At 40.4% G+C, this 9,493-nt stretch overlaps 1 long non-coding RNA gene across 1 annotated transcript in view; it reads right to left on the bottom strand.

The window, feature by feature from the left end:
• Nucleotides 1-6,349: 6,349 nt before the first annotated feature.
• The window catches only part of LOC109297080, a 43,423-nt gene continuing 40,279 nt past the window's right edge, over nucleotides 6,350-9,493 (bottom strand). The window contains exon 3 of the long non-coding RNA XR_002097193.1: nucleotides 6,350-6,402. This is a non-coding gene — a long non-coding RNA (uncharacterized LOC109297080). The remainder of the gene's footprint in view (nucleotides 6,403-9,493) is intronic.

Below are 9,493 nucleotides of genomic sequence, written 5' to 3'. Positions count from 1 at the left end.
ATAGTTACCCAAGCAGTAATCATCAATTCATTAGTGGACGCAATATTTAAAACCTAAATAGTAACAGAAAGCACTCAGTATCTTTGAAGAGGTGTTCAGCAATTAGATGAATCAGGCTTCTAGAACAAGAAAAGATTATCAGTTTTTAATGTGGTATCTTGGGGATATTGTCCTCAAAGATTTCAGTAAAATACTACAGAAATTTAAAAAATATGTATGGAGGATATCCTTAATTAAAAATTGTTTGAGCCAGTCAAGAGCCAAATCCATTGTCAAGAGTGTGACAAACAAGTACTTTAAGGTGTCTGGATAAATATTTAATCATCAAGTTGCTTTTGAATGCTCTCAGCTACCAGTGGGGTAGTAAGATTTCTCAGAGCATGCCAGGATCAGGCCATATATCTGTAAAAAAATCATGCATGGAAAAGTGTATTAATTAAAGCAAAATATAGTGAGATTTCCTTCACTGAGATATAACTTACTGACTAATAAACATACACAAATAGCAGATACAACAGGCAAAGCCTTATAATTTTTGTTCAGGAAAATAACACAAAATATATGCATAGTAGAATCTATGTTAAGATTATAATATCTCATTTACAGACCTTCTGGACATGAATATATTAAATGAAAAGTCTCTGGTAAATGTCCACTTATTATCTTGAAATTACTGAACAGGTAGAAGGTAACAGTAGAACGCAAAACCATCTTCTTGTCTGAATTACTGTCACCATGGAATAAATTGGAAAAAAAATTATTTCGCGTCAGCCAGTCGCACCCCACTGCACACATGGATGTCTCTTAAAGCCATCAAGATTATATCTGAGCATGTAATCATAGCTGGAACAGTAAGGAATCCTCTTTTCTGCAACAACCAAACAGCACAGAGAGCCCACAAAGACCTGACCAACAATACTAGCTTCAGCCAAAGTTAGAAACAAGATTCCTGCCTTATGGCCTTTGAGATATCATTTTTAATATGCAGACAGAAAACTTTTGATGTGACCCTAGCATACTAAATAACTTTGGTAGTTGTGACCTAACCTGCAAGCATTGCAAGTCGCTAGAGTTTCTAAAATAAAAACCAAATAAGCTGAATTTGGATTTCTGCATATTTTCAAGTCTATACATTTCTGCACTACAGGGCTTATAAAATCTTAACCATTACAAACAACCTGCTTTACTTAGGGATAAAGCTTTAAATTAGACTTCTTGAAAAGATTTGCTTCCTTTTGACATGGTTATCTGGCAATGCATGTATTTTTTTAAATCATCCATTGTGTTCTTCTGTTATGGAAGTAACGTCAACACACCATGTTTCTAAATGAGGCCCCTGTTTTCATAAATGCCGAGCAGTTTTCTTGCTGCCACTTCTTGCTTCTTACAAGGTACTGAATACCTTCAAGACCTGGAAACATCTGTGGAAATTAAGGAAATGCTCAGCACCTCATAGAATGCATTTGGGCCATTATTGTATAGGAACCTTACTGTGCTCAATAGCCACTCCTTCAAGCACGCTGCATTGCTCTACACAGGCTACCTTTATTCCCAGGCTCCCCCTGCACTAGCAGGTGTGTGTGCTTGAAATCTAATCCCAAAATTGCACCTTCTGTCATGAACATGTGCCACGGCAGGAGGCACAATTGTTGAGATCATGGATTAGATCCCATTGCACCTTTGAAAGAACGTCTGTCAATGGACCAAGTTTTTTAGGCCTGATCCTGTAAGACACTGAGCACATCACGAAAAGTGTTTGTCTTCCACAAATTCCAGGGTTTAAAGTTAAATATGCACCTAAGTGCTCTGGTGAAAGGGAAGGCCTTTAAGCTTGATCTGTACTACCAAAAGACCTCCTGTGCTGCACTGTACTTGAAACCAGACACAGCAGGGAAGAAACACATCTATAATTAGTAAGTTGTAGAACAGTGGATGGCAACCTGTGGCTGGATCCGGTCTGCCAAGCCACTTCATTCAGCCTGCAAAGTCAGGATGTCAGTGGCAGGGCATTCTGTGGCAGTCGGTGGTTAGGTCCCATGAATGTCAGTGGCAATTCAGCAGCAGGGCAAAGTGGTGTTGGCTGGGTCAGAAGCTTTGGCCTGTCTTGCTTTCTGCATTATTTCAACCTGTCACTCCTAAAAAAATTGCCAACCCTTGTTTTAGAATGTTTGATTTTTCCCAAATCCAGCATCAAAATCAGAAGAATTCTTTTTGCTTTGTTCTATTCATTGGGAAGAGTTGGTGTCCTGGGCTTCAAATTCTGGCAGCTTATTTCTTTACACAAAAACTGTTCACATTAATAATAGAAAGCTTGGTAAGAAAATGATATACCATGAGATGACAAAAATTTGTCCAGGAAAAATTCATTTATTTATGCTTCATCAACAAATAATCTGTGTATTGCTTGTTCTTGTATTTTTTTTTCTTAATGTAAGAAATTTAAGAAGTTTCAGTTGTGTCTGTAGGAAGAGGATTGACTATCCATCTCAGGACTGTACATGTGCCTCAAATCTGACAGCATTTGCTAACATTTTTTGCTACTACTTAGTTGGTCTAATAAAAGATATCACCTCTATCCCAAGAGTTTTGTCTGACAATTTAGTCTTTGCCTCTTTTTAAGGGCAAACTGAACCAATCATCCCACAATCAAAGGAGCAGTGTCACCTAGAGTGTGTGGTTTTGATCAAAGAACAACTGAATAAATTTTATTTTTTTAAGTGGTCATTTCTCAGAAAGCACATTAATGTGTGATTAGCACTAGTTCACAAGAGCACTGTATTGTATTTGTGTTTTAGCATCACTCTAATGGCTGAGTAACTGGTCTGCTGCAGTATATGGCATTTACTGTGCAGGCAGTTGCTTTTCTTCACAGCCTGACTGCCAGCAACTAAAAATTAAGATGAACTGAGTGCAGTTCTAATGGATCTTAATCTATTAGTCAACTGCAGTTTCATTTCAAATGCACTGTTTGGGAGTGCTGGGGAAAAAAGATCATTTTGTTGCTCTTGCATGGCCCCTTCCTGTCTGGAATGTAGCTGTTATCTACTCTGCGCGTTTGTGAAGTTAAATTATTAACAGTTTAAATATGATTCCAGCTATAATGGTTTAGAGCCAGATCCCCACAATGGGATAAATCGAACTAGAAAAGAACAGTGTGTAACTTCACTGTCTCAGGAGCAAGACAGGAATTGAACTGTGGTACTGAGTCATGTGAAATGCTGGAGGTGTTTCTACTAGGAAGATTATCCGTTGATGACAAGTGTTATCTACAGTGCTCCCCTCTCTGCTATCCCTCAACTAGTGTTGAGATCATTCCGCCACTAGCCTGCACAAAATCAACTGGAATTTAATACCCATTGCAAAATATAATGGGTGTAAAATTCCAAAGAAGACATAGGTTTGTCAGTGCTAGCAGAGTTTAGACCAGAATTCTCCAGACCTTATCAGGACTATAATGGAGACTGGTTAAAACACATATCCCTTGTCTACTAACTAGCTTTCCCACTGCCACTCCAGACAGAATTGTGAGTCTAAATACTGCTGGTGCAGATGAAGCTCCAGGGCCTGGCATGGAATGTGGTGTACAAAAAGCTTTTTACTTGTTAATACTTGTGGCCAAATGACTTTTAAATTCTGCTTGGTGTGTCAAGTGTACCTACTTGCTGCCCAAAATAAAACACTTTTTGGGTGCAGAAAGGGCTTCACATGCTTTCCTCGCAAAGCTATGTAAAATTCAGTTGGGCTGATCTTTCACAGTCAGTATTTGAATCTGCTTAAGCAAATTTCAGACTGGGGAACCATGTAGATCAAAGCAACAATGCCAAAAGTTTATTGCAAGATCCCCCATGGATATAACTGGCTGACTCCTGCTTATCTCTACTAGCCACCTATTTTAAGCCATTTTTCTAGTATATATATTTGAAACTCCCTTATTTTGATGTAAGAGCAGGGTTGCCAACCCTCCAGGAGTGCCCTGGAGTCTCTAGGAATTAGATATAAATCTCCAGGAGACTGCTAAGAGTCACCCAGGAGATAAATGATAAGGCATTCATTAAAATAAGTATTAAATGTTGAATCCAATTTATACAGTAGTCCAGTGGGTTTTTAAAATGTAATAGTAATGTGCATTTGCCTTCCTGGCATAAAGTCTATGCACCATAATCCGTAACTGATATACGCAAGCACATGGGCACGTTCGCATTGTGTATCACGGGCATGTTGGCATTCAGGAAACCTCTCAGAATAGATTCAAACAGAGTTGGCAGCCCTCTGTAAGAGGCTGTGTCCTACAGTCTTATGTGTCCAGAATTTTCTTTGACTTCAAGGAGTGAGCTGCACATAGCGGTTTCACAAGACCATACCTATTTGGTAGAAGCATTTGCTAGGGCAAGTCTGCAGAGCCTTTATGCTGTATTTGGAAGCACAGCTGTGAAGTGTATTCTGTTTACTCATTCATACTCTATATGTACCAGTTTCTGAAAATGAGGCAATGCAGCTGTATTGAAGCAGTGCTTAGCACAAACCTAGCTCTGTGGCTCTCTGTCTCAGGCCTGCTTACTGACATGCTCTCAAGGTCACTCTGTTCCATTTCTAGGACCAAGTAGGCGGGGCATGCTTGACAATGGCAGTCCCAGGTGCTACGTGGAGGCAGTGTCAACATGCATTAGTTGTGAATGCACTGTCTCATTTGTGACTTGATATCAATAATGCTTGGTATTTACACAGTATTTTGTGCTTTCTTTTGCTATCAATGGCTTGCCGTTTAATTGGCAGGAGGTATCAGCTGGGGTTCCCTAGGGGGCTGTCCTGGGTCTGACACTGTTTAGTATCTTCATTAATTATTTGGAGGATGGGATTGAGTGTACATTTAGCAAATTTGCAGATAATGCCAAGTTGGGTAGAGTCGTAGACACTCTGGAGGAGAGATTAGGATTCTAAATGCCCTTGATAAACTGGAAAAATGGTCCAAAAATAATCTAATGAAATTCAGTAAGGACAAGTGCAAAGACCTGTCCTTAGGACAGAACAACAAATGCACAAATATACATTGGGGATTGACTGGCTAAATTGCTGTCCTGCAGGTAAGTACCTGGGGTTATAGTAGACTGCAAGCTGAATAAGAGTTGACAGTGGGCTCTTGCAAAACAAGTCAATAGCATACTAGGCTATATTAACAGGAGTGTCTCCTGCAAGTCAAAGGAAGTGATTCTTCTTCTCTATTCAGCACTGGTGAGGCTTCACCTGGAATATTGTGTCCATTTTGGGGCATCACACTTCAAGAAAGTTTTGGACAAATTAGGAAGAGGCCAGTAGAAAGTAGAAAACAAGATTAGAAGTTTAGGACATGTGACTTTTGAGAAAAAGTTGCAAGAATTGGGATCATTTAGTCTGAAGAAGAGAAGACTGAGGAGAGATTTGATAATGGTTTTCAAATATGTGAAGGATAATTATGAAGATTATGGTGATGGACTATTTTCTGTGGTCACAGGAGGTAGGGCAAGGAATAACAGTTATTAGTTGCATCCAGGGAAAATATAAGTTAGCTATTAGGAAGAACTTCCTAGTTATGAGGGTAGCTAAGTGTTGGAACAGATTACCTAGAGAGGCTGTGGACTCTCCAGTCTCCGAAGATTTTAAGAGACTGTTAAATAAGCACTTGGTTAGAATGGTGTAGAAACGTAGTCAGCTGTATTAGGCTGAAGTCAAGCAGAAGGCAGGGTAGACTTGCACTTTATAGACTAAGTTACATAAAGTATAAGGTTTGGTGAGCTGGAGCTTACTTCTTCACATGGTGTGAAAGAACGTGCACAGAACAGTTTATAGAACGGAGAAAGTGACTTGAAAATGAAAAGTAGGAAGGCATGGGAAGAAGAGGGAGAAAGGAGGCAAGAGGGGAGCTGTGCTGAGATGCACATAAGCAAAGAGCCCATAGGAGCAAAGTAGTCACAAAAGTTAATTCAGGTAATGGGATAAGAATCCGGAGTCCCTGACTAAACCATATTTTACACAGTCCACTCTGGTGATGATTTCTTGTTCTGCAATGTCACATTCAAATCAGTTTTTTAAGGTGTGCTGTCTAAGAACAGCTACCCTGAAATCAGCAATGGAGCGTCCAAGGAAGTTAAATTGTTCTTCCATAGGCTTTGTTGTCTTTCTGCAGCTGATGTCAGATCAGTGTTTATTCTTACTTGTAGAAATCTTCCTATCTGTCCAGTGCAGACAGTAGAGGGGCGTTGTAAGCAGATGATAGCATCTATGACAGTGGTAGAGTTGTAGATACTTCAGGTGTTATAATCTGTTATTAGGTCCAGTGATGATGTGGTCTGTCCTGATGTTGGGGCACACCAGGCACCTGGATCTGTTGCAAGGCCTGGTGCCCTGGTGAGAATCAGAGTTAGGTGACTTGTTGCTTGAAAGGTGCCATTTGAGGCTGGGGGGCTTTCTGTGAGCCAAGACAAGTTTGTCCCTATTGGTTACTTTGAAATGGTCATTCTTTTCCAGGAGGGGTTAGAAGTCATTAATGATGTGTTTAAGGTATCCATAATGGGGGTTGTAGGTGACAACCAGAGGGACTCTGTTGTCCTGGGGTTCGCTATTGTAGCGGGTTGGAGGGAGGTTTGAGTCTGGCTTTGTTGATTTGCGTGGCTCTAGTTGTGTGATTGTTGTAGCTCTAGGAATCTAGGAATGCTGCAGATTTTTAAGGTGTACATCCTGGTCACCAGGATTGAGCATATATTGGGCTCAGACAGAAGTACAGCTCCCTGCTGTAACTGAGAAGGCTTTGCAGGAAGCACTCTGAGTTACAACAATCCCCCAGACCAAACAGAAGTTCACTGTTGGTTCCAGGGGGAAGGGAATCGAGCTGCTGTCTGGGAGCCTGCAGCCAGTTTCCCCTAGCAACAGCCCCTCATCTTTCCAAGCCTGTCCCTGTTTCAGAATGGTGGGGAGGGAGGAGAGGGAGCTCATTTTGCGGGTTTCCCAGCCAGCACTGGAGGGGGGTGGGGTGAAATTGGAACCCCCACCCCCCCTGTGGGAGGGAGCCTTCAAGACACCTGCCCTGCCCTCCAGTGGGGGTGGAAAAAACCCCAGACCAAACTCCCTCTGCTCCCTTTTCCCCGATCCCATTCTGGAAATAGCTTGAGGCTGGGAGACAGTGCAGGCAAAAGTTACACAAGACACTTGGTTTTGAAACATCTTCGTGTGACCCCCTAATGCAACGATGGTTCAGATTTTTGCCTGATCAAGTGATCTGCAGCTATACACTTATGTATGGTCATGGCTATAGGCTGCTTTCTATGGCCAGATTGGGTGAAAATTGTCACTTCTGTCTGTGCCCACAATTGTAATATATTACTTAGCTGTAGATGATAGATCTAGTGGCACGCTTAGGATGAAAGCTGGTGATATGAAGGCAGCTGTGGATGTTAGTTACTTTCCAATACAATGTGATGGTGATGTGGACATTGCAAACCTTCACAGTAATATCTAGAAAATGAATGTATGTTGTGAAGTATTCCAAACTTAGTTTGATGGATGGTTTAAAGAGGGATTAGGGTCTTGGACTAATGACCTCCTGAAATCTCTTTCAGCCTTTTTTTTCTATGATATTTTGATTGTATTTATTAATTGTGTTGTATTCTTACATAATTTTCGGTAAACTGTAGTAGCATATACAATGCCTTTTAACTCGTTAAAACACAGTGTGGCATGATGAGGTGTAACCAAAAGCATAATTGTTTTGGTGGAAATGAATAGAGTCAATAGGAATTTAATTAGCTGCTTATAGGCAGATGATGCATGTAATGTTTGATGTCTGCTTGCAACTTTGAAATGCCTGCCATCCACAGCAAAAGACCAGTTCACACACTAAAAATATTCCCTGGAGAAATTTGAGACCAGGGCCCCTTCTCTAGATACAATTGCACAAATAGTAAATTGCATGAAAGATAGACCATGATGTAGGTGTGTTTGTGACTATAAAGTATTATGTATGCTTTTGGTGACGGGAAAATCATTTTGCTGAAAGGAGCTAACTGTAGGTCATACAGAGAGTTGTTGCTATTGTGCAAATGGAATCTTTACAAGATAACTTTTTAAAATTTCATTGTGTAAAAGCTACATGTCTATTGTATGATTTTTTTCTTTTAATGTGACAGCTACAAAAGCAAGCAATTGAATATGATAGTCCTCCAAGCACATAAGGCATAGCAATAGTATTTCCATTTTACAGGTGAGGATACTGAGGCAGGGAATAATACAATCAAGGTCTCACAGGGGTTCCGCGGCAGATCTGGAATAATCTGCAAACTCCCAGTCCTCTTCTTTAACAATAAGACCAGTCTTATTCCAAAGCATCTACGATCGGTTGTGATGATACTATCAGCTATTGAACATCCCTGGGATAAAGTATTGGTATGGGATAGAGCACATTTTTAAAGAAAGGGAAGGGGGTTTGGAAAGGGAGGGTTGGAAATGGAGGTTCAATTGACTTCATATGATTTCTAACCCCAGTTCCAGATCAGATAGGATATCTTGGGCTAACCATCCAAGCTATGTAGTTTGCTCTTCTCCATTACATGGCACTTAATGTTCAGAAATAATTTTCCACCCTCCCCACCTCAATTAGTACATAGGAGAGCTAGAGCTGGAGCTGTCCATGAGTGATTCATGAGTGTGCAGCTCATTTTTGGAACTAATTAATTATGTCATGGAAAGGAGATTTACTCCCCCTGTCTTCCCCCTTTCCTTGCTAATCTTGCTTTCTGGATAGCAGGGGGGAAATGAGGAAGGTGTTTAGCAGTCTCAGTTGTCTCTGTGATTCAACTCACAAAATGAAGCCAGACAGCAAAACAAGTGCAGATCAGGCAAAGGCTGTTTGCGCTGCTTGAGCTTTCTCTGCGAGAATCAGTTTCAAATATTAGGTTGATTTTTTTTTTCTGTTGCAATTAACTAAGAAAAATATTTCAAAGCTGTATAATTAAAGGCCAGCATTTTATTAGGGTTTAAAATAGTCTTTATGAAATCTACTCCTGCCACTGGTAATTACAATGTACATCTTAATATACCTCTGCTAGGCCTGAGCTGGAGATAACAGTCCTGTGTGTATTGCATTTGGCTTGTGCATAGAAGGTAAAATCCTTTATCTTATCTCAATCTCCACACAACAACCAGCCTCTCTTCCAATTCAGCCCTAATCTTCTTAGTAAATAATACTGATATTTTCCACCATAACAAAAATGGAGCTGCCAGATTCAGAGTGATAACACCTCTCATTTACACACCATTCTCTGTCAAAATCTGCCTGATTTTTCTTAATCTCTTTAACTCATCAAAAAACACTTTTTTACATTCAGCCATGGTAAGTTCCTTGCTACCAAATAATATTATTATAAATAAATCCTGTTGGCTACAGCTGTCTTTCTGAATAGATATTGGAACCCCCCTCTATTGTCCCCATCCCCCCCATCTCTCCGTCTGTTTCCTTGACTGATGA

This window comes from Gavialis gangeticus, unplaced genomic scaffold, assembly GCF_001723915.1.
Source record: "Gavialis gangeticus isolate Ggan-Ray unplaced genomic scaffold, GavGan_comp1, whole genome shotgun sequence".
In the NCBI taxonomy this organism is placed as follows: Eukaryota; Metazoa; Chordata; order Crocodylia; family Gavialidae; genus Gavialis; species Gavialis gangeticus.
Note: the sequence above shows the minus strand (reverse complement) of the source record. Positions and strands in the feature narration are given on the sequence as shown.